We start from the raw sequence: 25,401 nt of genomic DNA, 5'->3' as shown, positions 1-25,401 counted from the left end.
TGTATGTGGGCTTTCTGTTGTTTTTGTCCAAGTCAAAGACAAGTCTTAACCCATGGTGGTCTGATAAGGTACTAGGGATTATTTCAATCTTTTTGTACCTGTTGAGGCCTGTTTTGTGACCAATTATATGGTCTATTTTGGAGAAGGTACCATGAGGTGCTGAGAAGAAGGTATGTTCTTTTTTTTTAGGATGAAATGTTCTATAGATGTCAGTTAGGTCCAGTTGGTTCATAACTTCTGTTAGTTTCATTGTGTCTCGATTTAGTTTCTGTTTCCATGATCTGTCCAAAGCTGAGAGTGGGGTGTTGAAATCTCCCACTAGTATTGTGTAGGGTGCAATGTATGCTTTAAGCCTTAGTAAAGTGTCTTTTATATATGTGGGTGCCCTTACATTTGGGGCATAGATGTTGAGAATTGCGAGTTCCTCTTAGTACATTTTTCCTTTGATGAATATGAAGTGTCCTTCTTTATCTTTTTTGATTACTTCTGGTTGAAAACTGATTTTATTTGATATTAGAATCGCTACTCCAGCTTGTTTCTTGGGACCATTTGCTTGGAAGATTGTTTTCCAACCTTTTACTCTGAGGTAGTGTCTGTCCTTTCCACAGAGGTGCGTTTCCTGAATGCAGCAAAATGTTGGGTCCTGTTTACGTATCCAGTCTGATAGTCTATGTCTTTTTACTGGAGAATTGAGTCCATTGATATTAAGAGATATTAAGGAAAAATGAGTGTTGTTTCCTGTTATTTTTGATATTGGCAGTGGAGATATGTTTGTGTAGCTACCTTCTTTTACGGTTTTTAGAAGATTACTTTCCTGTTTTTTCTAGGTTGTAGTTTCCCTCCTTGTGATGGAGTTTTCCACCAATTATCCTTTGAAGTGCTGGGTTTGTGTTGAGATACTGTGTAAATTTGGATTTGTCATGGAATATTTTGGTTTCTCCATCAATAATGATTGACAGTTTTGCTGGGTATAGTAGTCTGGGCTGACATTTATGTTCTTTTAGGGTCTGTATGATATCAGTCCAGGATCTTCTGGCTTTTATGGTCTCTGGTGAGAAGTCTGGTGTAATTCTTATAGGTCTGCCTTTATATGTTACTTTGCCCTTTTCCCTTACTGCTTTTAGTATTTTTTCTTTGTTTTGTACATTTGATGTTTTGACTATTATGTGGCGGGAAGTATTTCTTTTCTGGTCAAAACTATTTGGAGTTCTGTAGGCTTCTTGTATATTTATGGACAGCTCTTTCTTTAGGTTAGGGAAGTTTTCCTCTATAATTTTGTTGAGGATATTTACTGGTCCTTTAAGTTGGGAGTCTTCCCCCTCATCTATTCCTATTATCCTTAGGTTTGGCCTTCTCATTGTGTCTTGGATTTCTTGTATATTTTGGGTTAGTAGCTTTTTGTATTTTGCATTTTCTTTGAGGTTGTGTCAATGTTTTGCATGGTATCTTCTGCACATGAGATTCTCTCTTCCATCTCCTGTATTCTGTTGGTAATACTTGTGTCTATGACTCCTGATCGTTTTTTTTAAGTTTTCTATCTCCAGGGTATTCTCCCTTTGTGATTTCTTTATTGTTTCTACTTCCATTTTTAGCTCCTGCATGGTTTTGTTTAATTCCTTCTCCCGTTTGGTTGCATTTTCTTGCAATTCCTTAAGGGATTTTGTGTTTCCTCTTTAAGGGTTTCTATCTGTTCTTTGAGAGTGTTATTTATGTTTTTCTTAAAGTCCTCTATCATCATCATGAGAAGTGATTTTAATTCTGAATCCTGCTTTTCTGGTGTGATGGGGTGTTCAGGGCTTGCTATGATGGGGGAACTGGGTTCTGATGATGCCATGTAACTTTGGTTTCTGTTGCTTACGTTCTTGCGCCTGCCTTTTGCCATCTGGTTAAATCTAGTGCTACCTGTGTTTCTGTCTCTGATTGTAGCCTGCCTTTCCAGTTGTCTCGCTTGTGTTTGATCTTCTAGGGGTCCAGATGTCTCTATGATTTTTTCCAGCTGCACTGATTACGGTGGTATCTCTAGGGTGCCTCAGGGTATGGTGCCTCCAAGGTAGCAGTCCAGCTATTTGTCTGCTGTTCTGGGTGCAGTGTCTCCTCTTGGATATCTCAGGATATGTTGTTTGACACTCTGAGTTCAGTTGTTCCTCTGTGGCTCTGGGTTGAGTGGACCTTCCAGTATGTATCAGGCAGAATCTGGGGTCCACACAACTGCAGACCTGGCAGAGGTCTGGTCTAGGCCTCAGACCCGGGAGATGGGCAGAAGGGGGGTGCTAGCCGGCAGGGGCGGGGGGGGGGGATCTGCTGGATTCTGAGCACTCAGGGCACCCAGCTATGAGTTCAGGGTAGTATGTGGGTTTTCCTACCTAAAGCTGGTTGTGGAATTTGTGGAGCCCCCAGAATGTGTCTGGCAGCAGTAATGGGGTGCACTCACCAACAGGCCTCAGACCGGAAGGGGGCCGCGCGGCGGCAGGGGAGTGCTAGCACTGGCTATGGGTTCTATGGATCCCCCAGAATGTGTCTGGTGGAATCCAGGGTACCCCACAAGCTGGCCTGGCAGAGGTCCGGCCCAGGCCTCAGACAGGAAGAGGGGCGCGCAGTGGCAGGGGAGTGCTAGCGCTGGCTATGGGTTCTATGGATCCCCCAGAATGTGTCTGGCCGAATCCTGGTTGTACTCACAAGCTGGCCGAGCAGAGGTCCGGCCCAGGCCTCAGACAGCCTTATCCTTAGGCAGATCCCTGACTCTGTAGCTGGGAGAAGGAAGACAGCAAGCAGCCCAAATAAAAACCACAGTTCCTTTAGCACAGCCTCAAGGTAAACTGCTTCCAGCAGGCAGACTGAGCGTAAATAAAGCAGGGAGAGACTTGCTGGGAAGGAAGGACTTGTCAGGAGGGGGAAGAAGAAGGGGACAAGAGAGGTTAATAGGGGAAGGTGTGATTAAAGTATATTATATACATGGAACTGGGAAAGAATAAACATATATTTAAAATGGGGCTGGATAGTGAAGGTGATTAAGGGTCAGGGCTAGAGAAGGAGGTGACTGAGGCTCAGGACTAGGGAAGAAAGCAAACAGGGAAAGTGTTGCTTACGCTCCTGGCCCCCACTCTACTGTGCTGCTTTAAAAACAAACAAACAGACAAATATATATATATATATTTGTATGTGTGTGTGTGTGTGTATACATATATATGTATATATACACATATATACATATACATATATATATATATATATGTATAATTTCATTATCTGGGGGACTTAAACAGATGGCTGACTATCAGGGCTGTTGTTCTGGTTTTCCAAACCCTACTTTTAATAAGAGTTCTTAAATGTTTTAACCTCCTTTCTAGCCCACCACCCACCAAGGTAGTGGGAAAGAAAGGATACAGGGATGTAGACCTGATTAGAAATGGTTCTTTGGAGCAACTCTCATCTGTGTTGTCAGGAAATCAGCAGTTCAGTTCACAGGAATCAGCAGTGGTAGCTTGATCCACTTGCTAACACTTCACAGATACACCAGCAGTCCAGTTCGGTAGAGTCGGGATAGCAAACACGAATCAGCAGCGGTGGCAAGACCTAGCAGAGACAGCCAGGTCTCTGCCAAACAGGTGTGAGTCAGCAGGAGTGCTTAAGACCAGCATGGAGAAGTCCTCTGCCATGCCTCTCTCAATGACTGGAGACCAAGAAGTGCTGCAAAGCTAGCTATGCAAGCAAGCCCCCGTCACTGTCCATTGGGTCCTATTTATACTCCCTCCAAACATCAAGTGTTCTCCATGGATCTTGCTTCCACTCATGCCTCAGTACATGAGTCTATCTTAGGAAAATTCTGTGAGTCTGGATCAGTTGGCATCACTCTGCCAATTGGCCAGAGTCCACAGAAGTGGCAAGAAGCAGCCAGAACACCACCAGAAGTTTTCTGGTGCATTTCTCTCTATGGAGTCATGATAAATGAAGCTCAGTTATTCAGTGTAAGGTGAACCGATACGTGCCTGTCGTTAGCCTGTCACTAGCCCGTCCTTAGAGTCCTTCATCTCGTGTCCTTTCACCTGCTTGCTTTAATACAACATCGTTTCACCTGTGTCCGCTTCAGTGAAATGTTCCTTCACATGTCTGCCCCAGAGAAACACCATCCAACACAACTGACTTTCCAAAGAAACCATAAGTCTCTACTTCAGCGGGCCAGATAAGAGAGGGCTGTCCCAAATGACCTTTGTGGAGGCTTAATCCCAGGGATAAAGTGGGGGATCAGGAAGGACTGAGTCCAGAGGAAAGAGGAACCCCACTTCGGGCAGCATCTCACTCTCTCCCTGCAGCTGGACTGTGTGAATTTAAATCCTGCCACACCCAGGGCAGAGACAAGACTGCCTTCTACCACCCAGCTGCCAGGCTATCACCTCTGACACCAAAGTGGGCATGACATTTAAGGAGGAAGAGCAGCTACTACACCTGAATTGTCCCCTGCAGACCGGCAGTCAGGTGTTTGTTTGTTTGGTTGGGTTTTTTTTTTTAAGGTTGTTTGTTTGCACCAAATAGTTCTCCAATTTCTCTAGTTCACCTGGCTATAGGGTAGTGTGTGCGTGTGCGTGTGCGTGTGCGTGTGCGTGTGCGTGTGCGTGTGCGTGTGCGTGTATGTTGAGGTTTTGTCTTTTGCTATCTATTCTAATGCTCAGTGCTGGCCCTCAAGACCTGAAGTATGCAAGTAGAGTCTGTGACCCTCTCCAAGTTAATTCTGATTGGTGAATAAAGATGCTTATAGACAATAGCTGGGCAGCAGAGACATAGGTGGGGTTTTAGGTTTCAAGGGCTTGAGGAGAGGAGGACCATGAGGAAAATGAACATTTCGGAGGGAAGGAAGGAGAAACCACCATGGGCTAAGGGCCAAGAGAGTGTGGCCCTGAGGGGCTGCCCAGTAGGAGTTAAGAGCATCCCAGATGGAACATAGTCAATTGTTAGTAATAACTCAGGGTTCTCAATGGGAAAGCAGATTCTATCAGCATGGAGGGCAGGCAGCTGCCCAGCTATTGTGCTGATTAAGGTTATTGAAATGTAAAGGTTGTGAGTGTGTCTTTCATCTGGGAACTCAATAACCAAAGATGGAGTAGAAACTCTGGGCTGGGATTTAAATAGTTTTCTACTACATGTGAGCAATCGGCTCAAAGAACTAGGCCCAGGTTCTGTATTTCTGAGGGGGCATGGATTAGAACCAGATCAAAGCCAGCATGATACTCTCTGCAAGGGTGGGTGCTGGCTGACCAGAGTGGGTGCCCAGCCTTCCCCAGCTGGAACTGCCCAGTGAGATGCTGCGGCCGAGCACTCAGAGATGAGGGAGAAGTCCAGCTCCACACAGTGCAGACAGGAAGGTGATGCTTGTGTGATGACCTAAGTCCTCTGCTGGTCTTTGGCTTTGCCAAGCTCTAGATTCTGGTTGGGTTGGGCCATGCACTCTGAGGACTCGGGCCTGCTTCCCTGAAGCCCACAGCTGAGTTAGCCGTGGGCAGGGCTGCCTGTCCACATGGATAAGCAGGACACTGAGGACCAGGGCCTGGACATCACGGTCATCCAGCATGAACATCAACCCAAGCTCCTTCTACATCCCTGTCTCTGTGTCATTCACTGAACTTAACACATCAATTGAGACTCTTAATCTCAGGGTCATGGGTTCAAGACCCACATTAAGCACCAAATACCACTGGACTATCTCTGACTCACCAGCTCCCAAATAATGACACGGAGACTTACTTTTGTTTATGAATGCTAGGCCTTATAGTGTAGGCTGCTTCCCAACTAGCTCGTATAACTTAATTAGCCTGTTTTTCTAATCTACCATCTGCCACGTGGCCCACCACCTCTCCTTTAGTCCTGGCACCTGTTCCTTTCTCTGTGTCTGGCTAGTGAATCCCCAACACCTGAGTTCCTATCTCTGTCTGGATTCCCCCACCTTTCCTCTCCTGCCCTGCTATATGCCTTGAGGTCTCTCTTAAACCAGTCAGAAGGTGGTAGAGAAGAATGTTTAAAAAGTACTGGGCAGGCAATGCTTCATAAAAATAACAATACAAAGTCCAGACAGTACTTGGCTCTCTGCTGGTACAGAAATCAACATTCAAATAACACAAAGCTAACCTTCACACTGTACCCCAGAAGATTATCCCAGCAATTCTCAGGTAACAGCAACATCACAGTTGCACAGTGACCACACAGCCCTTAGCAGGGTAACCTGAGACAGACCCAAGACCACGATCTTCTTTCAACAGTCCCTTTCCTTCCTCAGGATATCCACCCACACTTCCAGAGCTGTCACAGGGTCAGGCTGTCTGCTGCCGAAGCTCTTGGACCAGAGCCCAGCTCCACCTCCAAATACCTCTTCCCTATGATTCTGCTTCTACCTGGGGATCTCCTGAGTCCTCAGCGCCAGTTGGCTCAGCCACCTACCACCCTCTTCCTCTCCCCACCCACATCACACCTCCACTGAGCAACACCAGGTCCTCAGGAGGTGAACCCATTGAGCATCTGGCTTAAAGAGCTGTGCCCAGGTTCCATGGTGCTAAGGTTCATGAACTGGCCATCTGGATCAGAGACACTTGCTGGGGTTCAGTGTCACCCTGGCCACCTACATCATGCCTTGTACACTTTTATTGTGTCTCTAACGGTGACTCTCTATGGGTGAGACATGTCCCCTGCTTGTCACTTGTTACTAATTGACTGCCTTCCCTGTTAGAATATGAAAAAAAAAAAAATCCCTACCTGTTGTGCTTGTTCTGTCTCCCAGTATCTTGTTCAGTGCTTGGCAGGTGTTAAGTTCTCAAGTATTAAGTTGTCAAGTGAATGAATAAATGGCCCGGATGAATGAATGAATGAATGAATGAATGAATAGGCTCCCAGCGCCACCTGCACTCTTAAACTGTGCTCTTCTGCAGTGTATCTAAGTAGACATGGCTGAACCACAGTATGCATAGCCCATGGAGCAACCACGTGGTTTGGTTGTTCTGGGAATGTCTAGGGAGAGGAGGGGGAGGGGGAGGGGGAGGGGGAGGGGAGGGGGAGGGGGAGGGGGAGGGGGAGGGGGAGGGAGAGGGAGAGGGAGAGGGAGAGGGAGAGGGAGAGGGAGAGGGAGAGGGAGAGGGAGAGGGAGAGGGAGAGGGAGAGGGAGAGGGAGAGGGAGAGGGAGAGGGAGAGGGAGAGGGAGAGGGAGAGGGAGAGGGAGAGGGAGAGGGAGAGGGAGAGATTAAAAAAAAAAAGCAAGGATGTGGCCCTTGCATCAACCTGTATTATGATCTAAGGCTCTAAGGACCTGGGCTGGTTTCTTCTTGTTTCAATAGATCACAGCCAATAAAGGAACTCCTTGAAGGTCTTGGATTTTCCTACAGTTCAAGGACAAACAGTTGCCTTTCATGAGCAGGGGTCACAGGTAGTTCTTATGTGTTATTTTTTACTATCATATACCATGAAGGGTATCATCTTATATGTGAACAAAAACATACTCTTCATGGTTCCTAAGTGACCAGCTAATTTCAGATTCCCTCTGTAAGATTCTCCTCATGACTGACTCTCTTCATCTGTCAAGGTGCCCGGTCTAGATAACACAATAACACAAACCAGCTAGCTAATTCCATGCACACTTGTTCATATTCTCTCTCTCTCTCTCTCTCTCTCTCTCTCTCTCTCTCTCTCTCTCTCTCTCTTTCTCTGTGTGTGTGTGTGTGTGTGTGTGTCTTTGTCTCTCTCTCTTCCTCAGACACACACACATAAGAACCACACCCACCAAAATAAAAATAAACAAATAAAACAACAAAAAACAAAGCAAAAATACCACCCTTCCCCCCTCCAAAAAAACCCACTTGAATAATTTTAGAGCTGATCTCAGAATCAGTGGAAAACCCAAAATTTCAAAATCAGATCCCAACTAGGGAGCTGGTAAGAGGACACATCAAGTAAAACTGCTTGTCTCCAAGCCTGATGATCCATACAATCCCCAGGAACCACATGGTTAAAGAAAATAACTAACTCCTGCAAGCTGTCCTCTGACCTCTGCATTATGTCACTCGAGATGGTGAGAGTTCTGCAACATGTTCAGAAGAGAAGACTGGCTTCCAGGCAGCTAAAAGCCCATCCCCAAAGTGACACACTTCCTCTATCAAGGTCACACCTACTCCACCAAGGCCACACATCCTAAGAGTGCCACTCCCTGGGCTAAACATATTCAAACCACCATAAATACAAGAACAAAACCCAGACAGTTGGTGCTGTAGCTCAGTGTTTGCCTGGTATCTCCAAGACCCCAGTTCACTCCTCAGCACCACGCGAGTGGGAAGAGGCAGCCAACACAATGACAGATAGTGATTCCTAGTGAAATAAGCCCACGTGTTTAGCTCCACTCCCTTTTTATTGAAAACAACAACAAAATTATATAGTAATAATAAACTGTAAAAATCTACAGGGAGAAAGCGACTGGGTGAGAAGACAGGACCAGAAGTGACAACACAGTTTTAAAAGATTAGAAAAAGAATGAATGAGGAATAACAGAATTGGGAGAACAAAGAAACCAGAAACATGCTAAGGAGAGCAGGAAGATACCAGTTAAGGAACCCCAGATAGGTCCGAGAACTTGGGACCAAGAAGCACAGAAGCAAGAGGAGGGGCTACAGACAGGAGCATTAAGTAGGAGCTGTCCACCACGTGCCTGAACATCGCTGTGCTGAACTTTTTTATTTTGTGGTTTTGAGGCAGGATCTCTATGTGTAGCACGGGCTGGCCTGGAGCTTGTTATGCAGACCAGGCCCCCAACTCACAGAGATCTTCCTGCCTGAGTGATGTGACTGAAGGTATGTGCTGCCACACCTGGTTCACTAAACTGTTGTGTTTGTATTTGTGTGTTTCTGACTGTCACATGTGCACATGTGCTCGAGGAGACGAGAAGAGGGACTGCATTTTGCCCCTCACCTCCATCCCCATCCCCACCCCTAATCCCAGATCTGGAGTTGGTGTGCCACCAGGTGTGGTTGCTGGGAAGAGCAGAAGGCCATCTCTTCAGCCTCTGAATTGTTTTGGGATATAATCTGATAGTCAAAACTCATCCATCAGACATGAGAAAGGCCTGACCTGGAAGGCAGACAAAATTCGAAGCAAAGAATAAGACTCAGAGGAAGTAGAGAAGGACTTTGTTTCAAGAACTTGTCAGATCCACAGGTTGATAGACCTAGATCTCTGCCATGCCTAATTTCTTATTTATCTTCATTTGTTTGTTTGTTTTGTGAGACAAAGTTTCTCTGTGTAACCCTGTCTGTCTAGGAATTTGCTCTCTAGACTTGGCTGGTCTCAAACTCAGAGATCCACCTGCCTCTGCTGGAAATAAAGACCAGGTCTGCTCAGCTCCTGTTTATCTTAATGTGTGTTACAAAAACATGTATCATATTAGACTCTTGATTTCCCAGGTGGTATTGTTTCAGATGCCTCCAGATACTTGAGTTTTTAAAAGAAAGTCAAATAAAATATTAAACTGCTGGTGTTCTTCCTGAAGGTGGTGTTCTGAGACTGGCTGGTGGGAAGCTGGATTAGTCTCCTCCCCAGCCCGAAGGCAACTTCTCCCTGCTCTCCAGCCACTTCCGACTGTTTCTCTGCAGTGTTTGCCCCAAACTTGTCCCCTTCTGTCTTTTTCTTGCAGTTTCTCCTCTGCCTATGTGTGAGCAGCTTTCTCTCCTCACCTCAATCCCAGCTTTTGTGATTTTTTTTTTTACCTCATATGAATCTCAGAGGTCCTAGTGACAGCAATTTGGTTTTCATTTTTATTTTTAAAAAATTATACTTGCCAGTCAGGCATGGTGGCTCATGCCTGGAGTCCCAGCAATCTGGAGTCTGAAGAAGGATTGTGCCTGGTAGGGGTGGAGCACACCTTTAATCCCAGTACTCAGGAGGCAGAGGCAGGCAGATCTTTGGGCAGGCCAGCCTGATCTACAGAGTAAGTTCCAGGACAGCCAGGGATACAGAGAACCCCTGTTTCAAAAATCAAAAATAACAAACAAAACCACAAACAAACAAGGATTGTTTTAGTTTGAGAACAGCCTGGGCTAAAGAGTGAGATGATGCCTTTAAAAAAAAAAAAAAAAAAAAAAAAAGACCCTTCCCCTTAAACCATCTATCCTTTTCTTTAAAAGTTTTCCTGAGTCCCTTCTGTGAAGCCTAGCAGCAGGCAGCAAAGAAACATCTGATGCTGCCTCACTTTCTCCCCCTCCCCTCCAGCACTCCCATGCTCAGGCCCACAGGATCTCACAGCTTCTCCAGGGCCACTGTCAGCTATCACCCCAGGTCACATGTTCTATAGCCTCTGTGGAACTCAAGCAAAAAACTGAGTTCCAGGAGCAGTCACTGGGCTCAGCAGAGTGACCACAGCCTCAGTCCTCCCTACCACAGCTGCTAGGACAAACCATTCAGCCAGACCTCAGATTCCAGCAAGCATCGAGGAAGGATCAACAGACAAACAGACAGACAGATAGACAGAGAGTCACACACACACACACACATACACTACCCACGCACACACACCACACCCCCCCCCACATATACACCACACACACACCACACACACACATACACACACACCACACACACACACACCATACACACACCACACACACACACCCATATCCCCACACCCCACCACGCACACACACCCCCACACACCACACATACCCCCACACCACACACCATAAACACACACACACACACACACACACACACACACAAAGTCAGAAACACTTTACTACAAGCCATAAAGATTGTTTGGAAGCAAGATTTACCTCTAGCCAGGGAACTGTGTAGTGCTGGAATCTGGCCCAGGACAGTGAAAGAAAGAGCAAGTGTCTAAGGCACTTGCCTCCTTCTCCCTGAGATCCACAGGAAGCTCTGCTCTCCAACCACATGGCCTAAGGAACAACCTGAGACTTAAACCTGAGATACTATGGAATATCAGGTTTAAATGATGACTATTTTAAAGCAAACAGTGAAGGAGAAAACCAGTGTGCTCCCAAAGGGCTATCTCAGGTGTCACCTTGGCCATAAGCCATAGGCTTTCTTCTCACCCTGAGAATAAAACCTCAGGTGGCAGGGATTGTGGAGCTGAGGTGGAAGTTTCCAGAGGCCATGGAACCCATTGGGAAGAGTTCACAAGGTGAGTTCTGCTACTTTCCTTCTGAACGTTTCAGGATACACCAGATACAATAACATAATTGAATCATTCCAAGAATAAAGACCACAGAAAGTAAAGATGATTTATTCATGACAGAGGTGGCCTATGATGGCTTATATTCCTTAAAATAGAGTTCACCACATTTTATGGGGACAAGCCTTGGCTATTTGTCAAATGGCCAGGAACCAACAAGGGTAGTTTCATATTAGAAAATATGAAATATGACTAAATACAAACCAATGAAAACAGATGAAGGCAAATTCAAACATCTTAGTGGCTCCATTGTCTGCCTAGAAGATGAAAAAAGTTGAAATATTGCAACTGAAAGCCAGCATCAGTGGGTTGAAATAGATTTCAAGAGAAAAAAAATCCTTATTTGTACAATAACGAATTTGTGGTATTATTTACAACATTTGAATACCTTAGATGCAATGCCCAGAGCTCTCAAATAAAGAGAAATGATTAAGTAAATTATAGCATAATGATAGAATGACTAATAAATAGCCATATATACATATGCTTAAAAAAGAGTAAGTGTGACGATTGTTGGAATATGTATATCTGGAAAAATGTAGAAAAACAAGGAGTATATAAGCAGAAATTTCAAGCAAAGATAGACCCAGTAGTAAAGGTTAAAATCAAGTTCATAGAGGTTAGTTAGCTAATAAGCAGATTCATTTTCTGTCAAGTGGAGTTTATAAATAACTGTGTGGACATACATACAGGAGGAAGTCATCACAAGGAGACGGGTACTTTCTCTTATCTTCCCAGGGAGCTATGAAGGTGAATTAAGTGGTTTGAACTTTTTTGGATCAAATTATTAGAAGCCGGAATAAGCAGATGGTAAGATTCATCTTGGAAGTATTTAAAAATACCTGTCTGTCAAGTGTTAACTATGCTTTTGCATTAATTTAATGATACTGAAAAATGATTATAATTAGTACTGGGTTTTGTTTTTAAAGGTCCTAGAATGCTCCCTCCTGAGTGATTGTCTCTGCTGTGTGCCCCCTTCTTTGTGTGCTCTCTGTCTGCTCCACCAGAACAAAATATTAAAACCACACTTGCTTATTTAGCTTTAGCAAAAAGGAAGACAACAAAGAAGAAGAAGAAGAAGAAGAAGAAGAAGAAGAAGAAGAAGAAGAAGAAGAAGAAGAAGAAGAAGAGGAGGAGGAGGAGGAGGAGGAGGAGGAGGAGGAGGAGGAGGAGGAGGAGGAGGAGGAGGAGGAGGAGGAGAGGTAGGAAGATATTTTAAGAACTAAGAAAAAGTCTGGACTATGTGCTACAAGCAAGTTCCAAAGTAAATCAGACTAGAGCGAGACCCTGTCAAAGAGAGAAGTGGGGCAGACAGGATTGTGCCCTGTTAGCCCAGCTGAGTATCCTACATGGGGATTTTTTAGGAGGGGAAATGGCCAAGCTCTTTAAGGAGAGTAGTTTTCATGGCTGTAATTTGAATTAGCTTAATTAGACACTTTTCTCTTAACTACTAGCTGAGAGGAACCGACCCATGAGAACCAAAGTTGGGAAGTATGGAATGACAAAGAAGGCTTTTGACAATATGAGCTCATGCTCCTAAGGTCTGGTCCTGGAGCTGCTGTCTCTGGCCAGGAGTGCATAGAGCACAGACTTCCCTGGGCAGAAGTAAATCTGACGAGGAAAGCAGTGCAAAAAGATGGGGCCAGACATGGAAAAGTGGGGGACAGCTGGATAAACCACAGTTACTATGCAATTTCACTGACTGTTCTAAGAGTCCAGCCTTTAGGTCTCTGTGTTTGGGTGGAGAGATGGTCACATTCACCTTCCTCCCCTAGGTCCTAAAAGCTTGGACTTCCATTTTTCAAACACTTGCCACAGGTTTCCATCCCTAGGGAAGAGGCAGAACTCTGCCTCTGAATGATGCAGACATATGGAAGGAAATAAGGAGAGTTTATTTCCTCAGACCATTTCTAGAGTCCATCCTGTAACCTGGAGTTACAGCTCTAGCAACTGTAAGAGGCCACACCTTTCCAGGTCTTGCAGACACCACTACCATCACAAGAACCACCACTACCACCCCCACAACAACCACCACACTTTTTTTAAAAAGATAGTATCTCATTGGGCATAGTGATTCACACCTTTAATCCCAGCACTCTGAAGTCAGAGACACTCTGTGAGTTTGAGGACAGCCTGGTCTATATAATGAGTCCCAGGACAGTCAGAGCTAAATAGTGAGCCTCTGCCTCAAAACAATAAGAAGCTTGGGGTTGAAGGGGGACATGCCTTTAATCCCAGCACTCTGGAGGCAGAGACAGGAGGATCCCTGAATTCAAGAGCAGCCTGGTCTACAGCTCAAGTTCTAGGACAGCCAAGGCTATATAGAACAACCTTGTCTCAAGAAACCAAAACAATAACAACAACAACAAAACCCCCAAAATAACAAAAAGATATGGATTCTCGTAGCCCACACAGCTATGCCCAGCACCATGCCCAGCTCTGGCAGGATCCAACCCAGAGCTTCTTATGTACTAGACAAACACTTTATCAACTGAGCCCCAATCCCAGCCCTGTGTCCCCTTTACTCCCAGTTCTGACGTGGACTGTTAGTTAAAGAAGATGCAAAAGACGACAGACCTAAGTTTCAAAAGTCTGCCCCAAGGCAACCAGGAGTGAAGCTCCGAGCCCAGGAGAAACCAAAGTCTCCCCATCGCCTTTGTGCTGAAGGATTCAGAGCAGTCCGACAACGTCTCCTCTGAGACCTTCCTTGATACAATGTGAGCAAAGGGATTCCAGAGTACTCCCTCACTTCCGATGTTAAGAAGGGCCAGGGAGCTCCTTAACCAGGGGTGGCGGGGTACAGAGAACTGAGACAGAGAGGAGGGGAGATGAAGGTCGGTATGGGTGCTGCAGGTGGTGAATTGACCCTTTATGTCCTGCCTGTCACTGGTGACACCCTGAGGATGTCATTAGGCTCGCAGCTGTTCCATTCATCCGCCTGCTTAGTGCAGGCACATTCTGAGTCTCCGGATGGCTGCTGCTCCTCCCTCCCTGCATAACCACCAGCAGCAGCAGCATCTACATCAGCTTCTGCATCAGCATCTGCATCAGCAGCCAGTGCCAATTCTGGCTTGGTCACTGCTGCCACTTGCGTCACTGCCTTTGATCTCCACAACTCTGAAGCACACAGGTTGTGCCAGCTGCTTGAACTCTTTCCCTGTGAGCTCCCCAGATGTCCCCAGCCAGCCAGAGGAAGGCTGTGCCCACATCCCTGACTAATGATCACGCCTTCAAGATTGGAGGCAGCCTGTGACTCAAACTGTGGAGGCACATGCAGAAAAGGGAAGAAAGAGTAGGAGGAAGAGGAGCAGAGCAGGAGAGTGAAGCCTGGGAAGGAAGAGGGAGAGAGCAAGGGAACCAGAGTGTGTGCTTCGCCTCTGTAAAGACCTCTTTCCTACGGCCTCCGCTCCACAGTCTTTCTCCATCAGCCCAGCAGTCCGTTTGATATTACTTTGAAAGGAAGCATGGACCACGACTATAAAGGATGTTGTAATTATAGGTCCTGTAATTGGTAACATGGTATCATGCATACCATACATCCAAATTCATATTTTCTGTCAGATGGGAACGCCCATGGAATAAGAGGCATGGATAATTTTACCACAGAAGTGACCGTATGTCCCAGTTGTCCTGGTTCAGTCCCAGTCAGAAATCTGAGTCTGTCTGGAAAGGAGATTTTAAGAATTAAGTTCTGTCTTGGCACAGGACAGCATCATGTTATAGGAGCTATCATTGGACATCTGTTATATTTGATAACTGTTTATTGAAGCTGTGTTAGAAGAGGAGATTTGCTCTAGATGCAGTATATGTAGACACACACACATATATGTATATGTGTAAATATATGTATATATGTATGTGTTTATATGCATATATGTATACATATACATGTATACACATATTTCTTTCTCATATACATGTGTATATGATATATACATATGTATATATATGTATTGTGTTATATATATGTATATGAGGGAGAGAGAGAACTAGGAATGGTGTGGGTTCTGAAACCTCAAAGCCCACCTCCATTGACACACCTCCTCCAGCCAAGCCACACCTCCTAATCCTTCCCAAACAGAGAGTGTGATGACTCTAGGTCTACAGCTTTATTTAAAGTATTGCTTAATCTGGCCATGGTGGCACAAGCCTATATTCATGGTCCTCAGAAGGTCAAGGTAAGATGGTGGCACGTTTAAGGCCAGCCTAGATTTTACAGTTTTGGCCTTTGGTTCTCTGACACATCTTGAATTAATCGTTGTATGTGGTGTTAGCTAACAGTCTAGGCCCATTCTTTTGTGTGCAGATAGCCATCTTCCAAGTATCATTGGTCACAAAGACTGCGCTCCACTGGAGAGTCTTGGTACTCCCATTGAAGGTTGTTTGACAATATATGTGACAATTTATTTCTGGGCTCTCTGTTCCTCTTCTGTGGCTATATATCTGTCCTTACACTGATAGCGCACTCTTATTACTGTAGCTTTCAATAAGTTTTCACTTAAGAACGAGACTCGCAACTTTGCTCTTTTAAGATCACACACACACACACACACACACACACACACACACTCACACACACACACATCACACACCACACTCAATTCTTCAGACTTTGTTGGAATTAGATTGGATCTGCCAATCATTTTGGATAGTAAAGATGCCTTAACTATTTTTCTGTCTTACAACTCAAAAATACAGAGATGTTTTTCCTTTTATCATATCTTCCTTTTGAATTTTTAATCATCATATCAAACTTTATTTTATTTTATTTTTTTTAAAGAATTAGCTTTCTGCTGGGCAGTGGTGGTGCACACCTTTAATCCCAGCACTTGGGAGGCAGAGGCAGACGGATTTCTGAGTTCAAGGCCAGCCTGGTCTACAGAGTGAGTATCAGGACAGCCAGGGCTACACAGAAAAACCCTGTCTTGAAAAAACCAATAAAAAAAAAAAAAAAAACTAGCTTTCTAAACTCTAAGGGATTGTTCCATGCCCCTGCAGTGGTCTGAATGAAACTGTCCCTCCCCCACAGGCTCACACATTTGAACACTTGGTTCCCTGTTGGTGGTACTGTTTGAGGGAGGTTTAGGTGGTACAGCCTTTCTGAAGGAAGTACATCATGGGGGCGGGACATTGAGATTAAAAGGCTCACATAACTAGCAGATCACGCTCTCTGTTTTGTGTTTTTGGTTAAAGATGGGAGCTCTTGGTTTTCTGTTCCTGTGACCCTGCCCACCGCTTGCCAGTACGCAGCCCATCATGAGGGACTCTCTGTCCTTTGGAACTGTAAGCCCAAATAAACTCTTCCTTCTATACGTTGCCTTGGGCACAGGGCTTTATCACGGCAACCAAAACCTAACTAATAGACCCCCAATCCTACCCTTTCCCTCTGCTGTCTCTACACGTCTGCATCGGGAATGTGTCCTTTCTTAGTGTTTTCTGAGAGGTTAGATGGTCTTCTCTCAGCAGGAGAAAACTCCAGCAGGAAAGCTAAGGGGGTGATTCCAGGATTAAGGGAGATAGAGAACTTGCTGATCTACAAACTCTTCTCCAATTCAAGGCCCTAAAATGTCCTTTATTTTCTCTTTAGACTGTGGAGCACAAAGCATTTCAAAATAACACTCATCATATATTTTAGTTGCCACAATCCAATTGCAATATACTATAGAAGAGGACCTAGAACCACGACAAGAAGCACTGATGTGTGCGGCACAGAAGATGGACCTTGAAAACCATAGGCTAAGTGAAAAGGGTTAACATCAAAAGTGGACAGCCTAGGTTCTGCTCCTGGGAAACATCCAAAATAGGTGAATCTGCACACACACAAAAGGCACATCAGTGCATCCCAGGGACTGGGAAACTGTAGAAGAAAATGGGAGTGACTGTTAGTGGGTGTTAACCGCTCTCGAGGAGGGAGAGAATAAGGCAGACTAAAGTCTCGTTCAGTAGCCAACTTTACTCTGAGCATCAGACAATTTATACTCTGAGTGTTTAAGACAAGTCACATGAGTAAAGCATAGAATCAAGGGCAAGCTGGCCAAACATGGCAAAATGTGTTTTTCCATAGAGGCATATAAACAAATAACAATACCCAGTTGTAGTGAATAATCTGCAGTAAACTCATTCCTATCCGCTACTCCTGGGAAAGGAGCACAGAAACATAATCCAGGAACAATTCTATGTTCTGAAGAAGCTGAGGTCACAAGACTCTTGTCCTGTTTCTTGGAGGTTTTGGTTTGTTGATGGTTTTTTTTTTCCCTCAAAACACTCAGAATTCTCCTCACCCAGCTCCATTCCTGGACCATGTTCTGACAAATGGGTACAGGGTTTCTTTGAGAAATAACGACCATGTTATAATATTAGATGTGAATGATGGCTACAGACCTCTGCCTACACTGAAAACCCCAAAGTGTGAGCTTTAATGAGTGAATCCATGGCATGTGAATTATACCTCAATCAATTAACACTTTAAAATCATAGACATGTATACATGAATGGTTATGTTTGTGTTTTTATAAGGTTTTATTTATAAAAACAGTAACTTTGGCCATCAAATCATGTTTTGTTGTGCCTTAGTGTTCACATCATCACATACTGTACATTATTTACAAGTGATTTTTAGCACCCACTATAGTTCCTCCCAAGTAAATAGATATTGACTTATGTGTTTGCTGAGTGAAAACCAAAGGCTCTGTTTGGTCGACATGGAGTTAAGCGTTCAGAGAGTGGCGCACTAACATGCTTGCTGGCCTATGCATAAAGTTACTTCTTACTTTTCCTCAGCTGTTCTTGTTGATCTCAGTCCTTTTCCAGTCTCTCCTCTTCCCAGGTGACTTGCCCACTTGGTACTATACTGCTATGAAACCGTAATTATTCTTTCAATACATTCACTGCCTGTTTCTCATCTGTTTTCCTCTCCCCGCTTGGTTCTCATAATATTTCACTTATTCTTTACTCATTCAATAAGTATTTTTAAAATGTAAAATATTGCTTCTAACTTATAAAGAATCTCTGTGAAGGTACATGTATGATGTGTGTTGTATGTCTGTGTGTGTATGTGTTTGCATGCATATGAGCATGCAAGAGCTGTGTGTGTTTATCAGTGAGAGTGCTCGTGTGTCATGAGGAGGTCAGGGGACATTTCCATGTTGGTCCCCACTCTCCACATTGAGGAAGGGTCTCTCCTTGCTATTGCATGCACCAGGCCAGCTGGCCCATGAATTGAGAGAGATTCTCTTGTCTCCAACTCCCATATTGCTGAGAGTGTAGTTTCCGGGCTACTGAGTCTGACTTTGGGTTTTAGGGATCCAAACTCAGGTCCTTAGGCTTGTATGTTTCCTACTGAACTTGTATGTTTCTCTCTAGCCCTGCCTCTGGATTTTAATCCCAACTGCATCCAAGGATCTGATATAGCTTGAAGGTGAACTTGAGTTCCATGGTCCCTAGTCTTTGTGTGGAGTCACACTCTATTAAATAAAGTCAGAAAAACAAATATTTTAAAGACATGCAAATTTCATCACATTCAACCCTTCCTCTTGATTCTTTGTCTCCTCCCTGTTCCTACTCTTTCCCTCCCCAACCCTGTCAAATATTTGTGGTGCTTTACAAAAGGTAAAACACATCAATGTAGGCTGTCCCCTGTCCTTCCACAGCTACACAACCTATTTATACAATCTGGAGAGTACAATTCTCTTTGCAAGACTCTAAGGCTGATACCAGATTTTAGTTATTTATAGTGTGTGTCTGAAAGCCTTAACACTGAGCAATGGGGGACTCTATAGAGGTTGCTTTGTCATATACAAGACAGAGTATATCCACTGGGTGATGTCCTCAAGTCTGCAGGCTCTGACTAGATAAGCTCTGACTAGCTGGCTCTCTGCCATGGCTAAAGCAAATGTGAAGCCACCTGCCAGTTTGCTGATGTCCAGACAGTGCTGATAAAATGGGGACCAGAAAAGTGCCAAGGTATGAGTGGCCACAATGTCACAGAAAGCAAGTCACATTGCAGCGTCTCTAATGGGAACTTCCTTGTCCCCGGGGCTCCTGGACAACAGCCAGTGTGCTGGAAACTGTTGCTCTGAGATCCAGCTTCAGGGGCAGAGATGTGTCTATGCCATTTTTTATTGCTGCTTGAGCTATATTTTCTCCACCTGTCCTTTTTCCCCACCAAGGGCCATCTTGTTTGTCATTTCTATAGCCCTGAAAAAAAAATCACCAGTTATGAGAGTTCAGTGGGGCTCTTGAGATTGTGATGCCTTTATTAAATACTTTTAGTCAAAAATTTTACTCTCCTTACATTACTTTCACCAAAGTGCCCCTGGTCTCTCAGGCCTGTCCCCTAAATGCCTTGAAATAGCCCACCCCACACATGACTGAATCTATTTTCCTCTTCTTGACAACACATGATTATGAATTTGAACAATCCCCTGAGAGTCAGGAAGCTTCATACCAACCTAATATGCTTTCTATTGTGAAGCTCGACTCCGCTGCAGGGGGAACGCTAGGGTCGGTGCCTGGCTTGAGGATATTTCTCAGCCTCTAAGACACTGGTTCTCAAGTTTCCTAAGCTATGACTTTTTCATATAATACCTCGTGTTGTAGTGACCCTAACCCTAAAATTATTTTTGTTTCTACTTCATAACTGTAATTTCACTACTGGTATAAACCATAATGTAAATATCAGCTATACAACCCCAAAGGCGTTGCGACCCACAGGTTGAGAACCACTGCCCTAAGACTTTCTGTTCTTATGGCAGTATCTTGGCATGTGTTGACCAGAATTCGAGCACTTTTCTAAAATCCTTGCCCTTGTTCTTTTGGAGCATCCCTCTAGTTTCTGGTGCCCAGTAGTCTGAAGCAGCAGTTCAGTGCCCCCTTGATGTGGTCTCCACAGGAAGCCAGCAGAGGTCCCAGGCTTCCACTCCCTTCTGGCAGAAGCTGGGAAAAAACTGCTGTCTGGTTTGCAACTGCACAAGGAAATGGTTTTGCTTCCCTGGCTTCATGAGTTTATTAGGTTGGTTCTCCTTCTGTAATAGCCAGCGCTGAGCAATCTGTTCTCTCAAATGCAAGCTGGACATGGGCATCTTTTCCAGAGGTTTTTGCAGTGGTGGTTTGGTCTCATGCCTCCTCTGCTTCACACACTGAAATCCAAAGTCTTCCTGATCAGGTTAGAAGGTCTGAACTGAATTGCATTTCACTGCTGCCTGAATGAGGAGCAGTCTGTTGCCTGCTGCTGTTTCTTTTTGATCTCCTAAGATATAGCACAAAAATCAAAAGTCTGCTCTTTGCCGTCCTGACTTACTGTTTGTTTAAGATATCTTTATTTCTCATTGTTTTCTTTTAAACACTAGGGGTTTTTTTCTTTAAACAATCACTGTGCAAGATGCCTTAAATCTCAGCACTCAGGAAATAGAAGTTTGGTGTATCTCTGTGAGTCTGAGGCCAGCTTGGTCTACAGAGGGAGTTCCAGGACAGCCAAAGCTGTTACGCAGAGAAACCCTGTCTCAAAAAACAAACAAACAAAATGAAAAAAATAAAAAACCCAAAATTATGTTCAATGAAAAGCATATCCCCAATGGTTTGCCATTGTTTTGTTGTTGTTGTTGTTGTTGTTGTTGTTGTTGTTGTTGTTGAGACAGGGCTACTGTAGCCCAGGCTGGCCTGAACTTACTATATAGCTAAGGATCACCTTGAACTTCTGATCATCTTGCCTCCCTCCACCTCTTGAAGCTGGGATTACAGGCACAACCAGATTTTTTGGGGGGGGTGGGAGGGCTGGGCCTCAATGTGTAGCCCAGTCTGGCCTTGAACTTGTGTCAATCCTGACTCAACCTCCCAAGGTTTGATTACAGGTATCCATCCGATACCATTATCTCCAAATTCTAGTCATTCTCTTCAGAGATCCTACAACTCAGAGTCTCTGTTTGATCAGAACCACAATATACATATTCTTAGATTAAAGAAGGAAAACCACACACGCTGTTTCAAACCTTGCCTTTTCCCTTTGTCCATCCCAAAGCTGATGGACAGCTCCTTATCCATGACATGGAGTGGCTTCCTTTTCTTTTACCAGCTATTTAAGGTGGTATCCTAATGCCTCCGAGCCTCTTCTGACAGGCATGGTGGTTTCCTGATAGGCCAGTCTTTTGTTTGCAGGGACAAATGATTAAGCAGGCCAAGAGAAGCAAAACAGCCTGCGCACCAGTAACTTCAAGGCCATTACTGAACCCATTGAGTTTCCTCAGGGCCTCTCAAAGGCTGGGTGAGCGTCAAGTGGCTCTGGCAGGCTTCCTGTTAGATCTTCAAAGTACACTCAAGAGAACTGCAGCATCTGAAGACACTTGGGAGGCTTCCCTGTGGCTGATGCTGACCACTCCTGTCTACCTCCCCTTATCTAGGCTATAGGTGACAACATGTGGTACCAGCAACAACAACAACAGCAACAACAACACAAATGACATTGATCAGTAGCTGGTGTAAAGACTGGAGTTGGTGAATTAAAAGCGAGGAAACTAGAAAGAGCCAAGGCAGCAGAGGCAACAGCCGGAACTCTGGGAGGAGATGCGGTAGATGGGGCAGAGCCTCGTGCTCAGGAGCAGCAGTACTTGAGAGAGGACAGACAAGGAGGAGCATGACCATGCAAGTGCTGAATACACAGATGATGAATCCTCACCTACCCTTGGAGGGGTTAAAATGTGTTTTGATATCTTGATGTGCTTCCCCAACATGTCCCTTTTCAGACATATCCTAACCATTATCGAAAGTTTGTTCTTCATGCAAAACGTAGAATCATCTTGTCAGTGTCCTTTTGGGATTGTGCTTATAATAGCATCGACTTTGTAGATGAAGAGGAAGTGATGTTTGTTTACTTATCCATTGAGGATTTGTGTGCTAGGAATGGAATCCATAACCCCACACACTGACATTTCTGTAATTTTAATTTTTTTCTTTTTGACAAAGAACAGAGTTTCTCTCTTTACTTAGGCATTTTTTAATGTCCCTCAGTAAAATTTATCTTCTCTTACAGGTTCAACTCAGCAAATATGAGCTGAGTTTGTATCCTGCAGCAAGGCTTGTGCCTGGAATAGGAATGAACAAGGGAGAAGCAGGGCGTTTGCTCTGCAGGAGTTTGCTGCCTAGGGAAGGAGACAGCCTAATGAAATAACAATTACACTCCATTGTGACCAGGACCATTGGAGAGGAAGTTCCCAGGGGTTACAGAAGCAATCTTGGAACCAATGGATGCAAAACAGGGGTCAGAAATGGTTTCCTGGAGGAAGAAACTTGGAACCTTGTTGGGGACCACTCTGCCAAATGTTGGAACCTGCACTGCCCTAAGCTTTGGGAGCTGAACTGTCAGAGTTTGCACTGCTGCTCCAGTCCTCGGGTCAGGGTTCAACAAGAGAGAGAGAGTGAGGGTGGACTCAAAGAATGGAGACCAGACAGAGTGTGATTCAGTCCTGTTTATTCTCAAGTCTCTCTTCTTCTCTCTTTCCAGGTTTCTTATTCCTAGTCCAAGTCCCAAGTCTTGAGTTCCTAGTCCCTAGTGCCTCCAAGTTCCAAGATTTCCTGTCCCTTTCTTCTGTCTGCCTCTCGCCTTTTATAAGTCTGACTTCTCATGTCACGCCTTTAAGTCATATACACCCAAGGGAAAATCCTGGGTATCTAAAACAAGATGTTATCAGAGTGTGCTCAGCTGTTGTAGGCTGTTGAAAACAAGTCTCTTGACAGGGTATATGGCTCAAGATGGCTACAAGGATGATAGCCACCTTCTGTCGACTCTCCACAGAACCTCATTGCCCACTACTCCCCTGTTGCAACTTTCTGTTGCAGTCTGTCCATCTTTCTACAGCTTCTCTTTCCTTCAAGACTCCCATTAAGCTGCTTCCTAGGTCTACCATGTGACGCTCATCTCCTTCTCAGTTGTGATGCTGACGTGATACAGAGGAAACACTCACTAACTTGCACTTGGGTATGCGTGTGTGCACATACTGATGAGGTCGACTCAGACATAAATCACTGAATAGTTAAACAGTTTTTAGCCCACAGAAAGGCAATTTCATATGGCTCAGCCATATGACTTGAAAACTTTGCTCTCAGATTTCCCTCTGTAAATCCACATGGAAGTTTACAGTTAATTTATTAGCACAAATAAACAATGGCAGAAATGCTCTCTCATGTTCCCCCCCCCCTTAGTCACAACCATGTATGTTCTCATTTGCATATTTTGCATCCCATTTCACACACTTACATAAACTCACAAAGTGACAAACTCATTCACAAATGTCCTTACATACCACCCAGACAGTCCACACACGCAAAACTGACAGATACACAAGACGAAAGTGTGTACAGCAATTTTACACACGTCTGTTATAACCAACACAATGGCATACACAGACACCAAGTGTGTGCTTGCCTACACGGATTCATACCCACATATATCCAGAACATGTCTCAAACATAGCGAAGCCAGGTTAACACACACCCCCAGGAGAGAATTTCACCCACCCACTTCTAACGTGTCTTTTGGTAGACCCAGAAAAATCGAATAGCAAGGTGCTATAAGTAAGTTTAAAACAGAAATTAATAAGCTCTAAGGTATTCTCCTGAGGAAAGAATGTGTGCTTAACACATGGCCCCTGAGCATTCACTGTGGCGATTCTAAGGCCTTTAGCTTCTTCTCCTTTAGAGCTGAGGTTCCAACATAGCACGTCCAGTTAATGAGGTGTGAAGAATCCTTCATGTAGAGCAGACCTCTTTAATTTCAGATTTCTATCGGGATGTTGTTTGACTGGGTGAAAGGGAAGGCAGTAACAGACAGAGCGGGCTGGAATTGGTCTAGGGGCATAAACATTGACAGGTGGAAGTGACCCAGACATGATGAGTCCCATTGGCAGGGATCTGGCTGAGGCTGAGTGGGAACAGAACCCAGGGGGAAGTCTTGTCCAGAGAGTCTGTTTTGCTTACATAGACTGTACTTCCCAGACTCTGATCCATTCTTATTTCCACACTGTCTCTGTCTGGATTCCATGGACACCGAGATCTATTACAAGAACAGCATGAGAATCTCTGAGCGGGGACAAACATCAGGCCCAGTCTTCTTTCAAAATTTTATGAAAATTAGGTAGAAATGGTTTCTGTAAATGGTTTTAAATTGGAGCATCATACACTAAAGTGTCAAACCACGTGTTCTCACAAGGTGAATACATCTGTGTAACCACACCCAGATTAAGATATAAACCATGCCAGGCAATTGCAGCATGGGGGACACTGAGGCAAGAGCATCAAAAGAAGTTTAAAATTGGCTTCAACTACACAATTTAATACTGTTAAAATAAAAGAGAGAAAAGGGAGGGAGGGAGGAAAGGAGGGAGGGAGGGAAAGAGGGAAGGAAGGAAGGCAGGCAACAACACTGACAACACAAATTGAACATGGCCAGCAATCATAAACTCTTGTCACCTGCTGTCCCCAGAGAGCTATATTCCTCACATGTGGGTGAGTTTAGTTTGTCTAAAACTTTACATGACAAAACAGATTCATTTGTGTTTACCTTTTTTTAAATTCGACATTATACTAATGAGATGCCTAACAGTGGAGGTAGTAATAACTAGCAACAGTATAGAATTGCAAGCCTGGGTCGTGGTCACATCTGTAATCTCAGTGCTCAGAAGACGGAAGCAGGAAAGTTAATGAGAGTTCGAGGCTAGCCTGGGGTTATATGACAAGTCCCAGGCTATCCTCTATGGAGTGAGACCCTCTCTAAAACAAACAAACAAAAAGAGCAATAGTATTGTAAATATATAGGCTGAGCATCTGTACTCCAAATATTCCCAAACCTAAAATTCTCTGAAATCCCAAACTGTTAAGCACTGATATGAAACCACAAGTGGAAAGCTTCATACTATGAGCTTACTCTCTGGCATATGATTATTAGTTAGAGTACTGTATAAAATTATCTTTGGGGAACCAAGAGACGATTCACTTGGTCATGTGTTTGCAGCAGAAGTGCAAGGACCTGAGTTTAAAAACTCTTTTTTTTTTTTTTTTAGATTTATTGATTTTATGTGGATGGGTGTTTGCCTGCATGTAAGTGTAAGCACTGTGTGCCTGTGCATGCCTGTGCACGCCTGGTGCCTGTGAGGTCAGAAGAGGGTGTTGCATCTCTTAGAACTAGAGTTACAGACAGTTACAGA

Source organism: Arvicanthis niloticus, chromosome 6 (genome assembly GCF_011762505.2).
Source record: "Arvicanthis niloticus isolate mArvNil1 chromosome 6, mArvNil1.pat.X, whole genome shotgun sequence".
NCBI lineage: Eukaryota > Metazoa > Chordata > Mammalia > Rodentia > Muridae > Arvicanthis > Arvicanthis niloticus.
The sequence above is the reverse complement of the archived record's forward strand: the minus strand, read 5'-3'. Positions refer to the sequence as shown.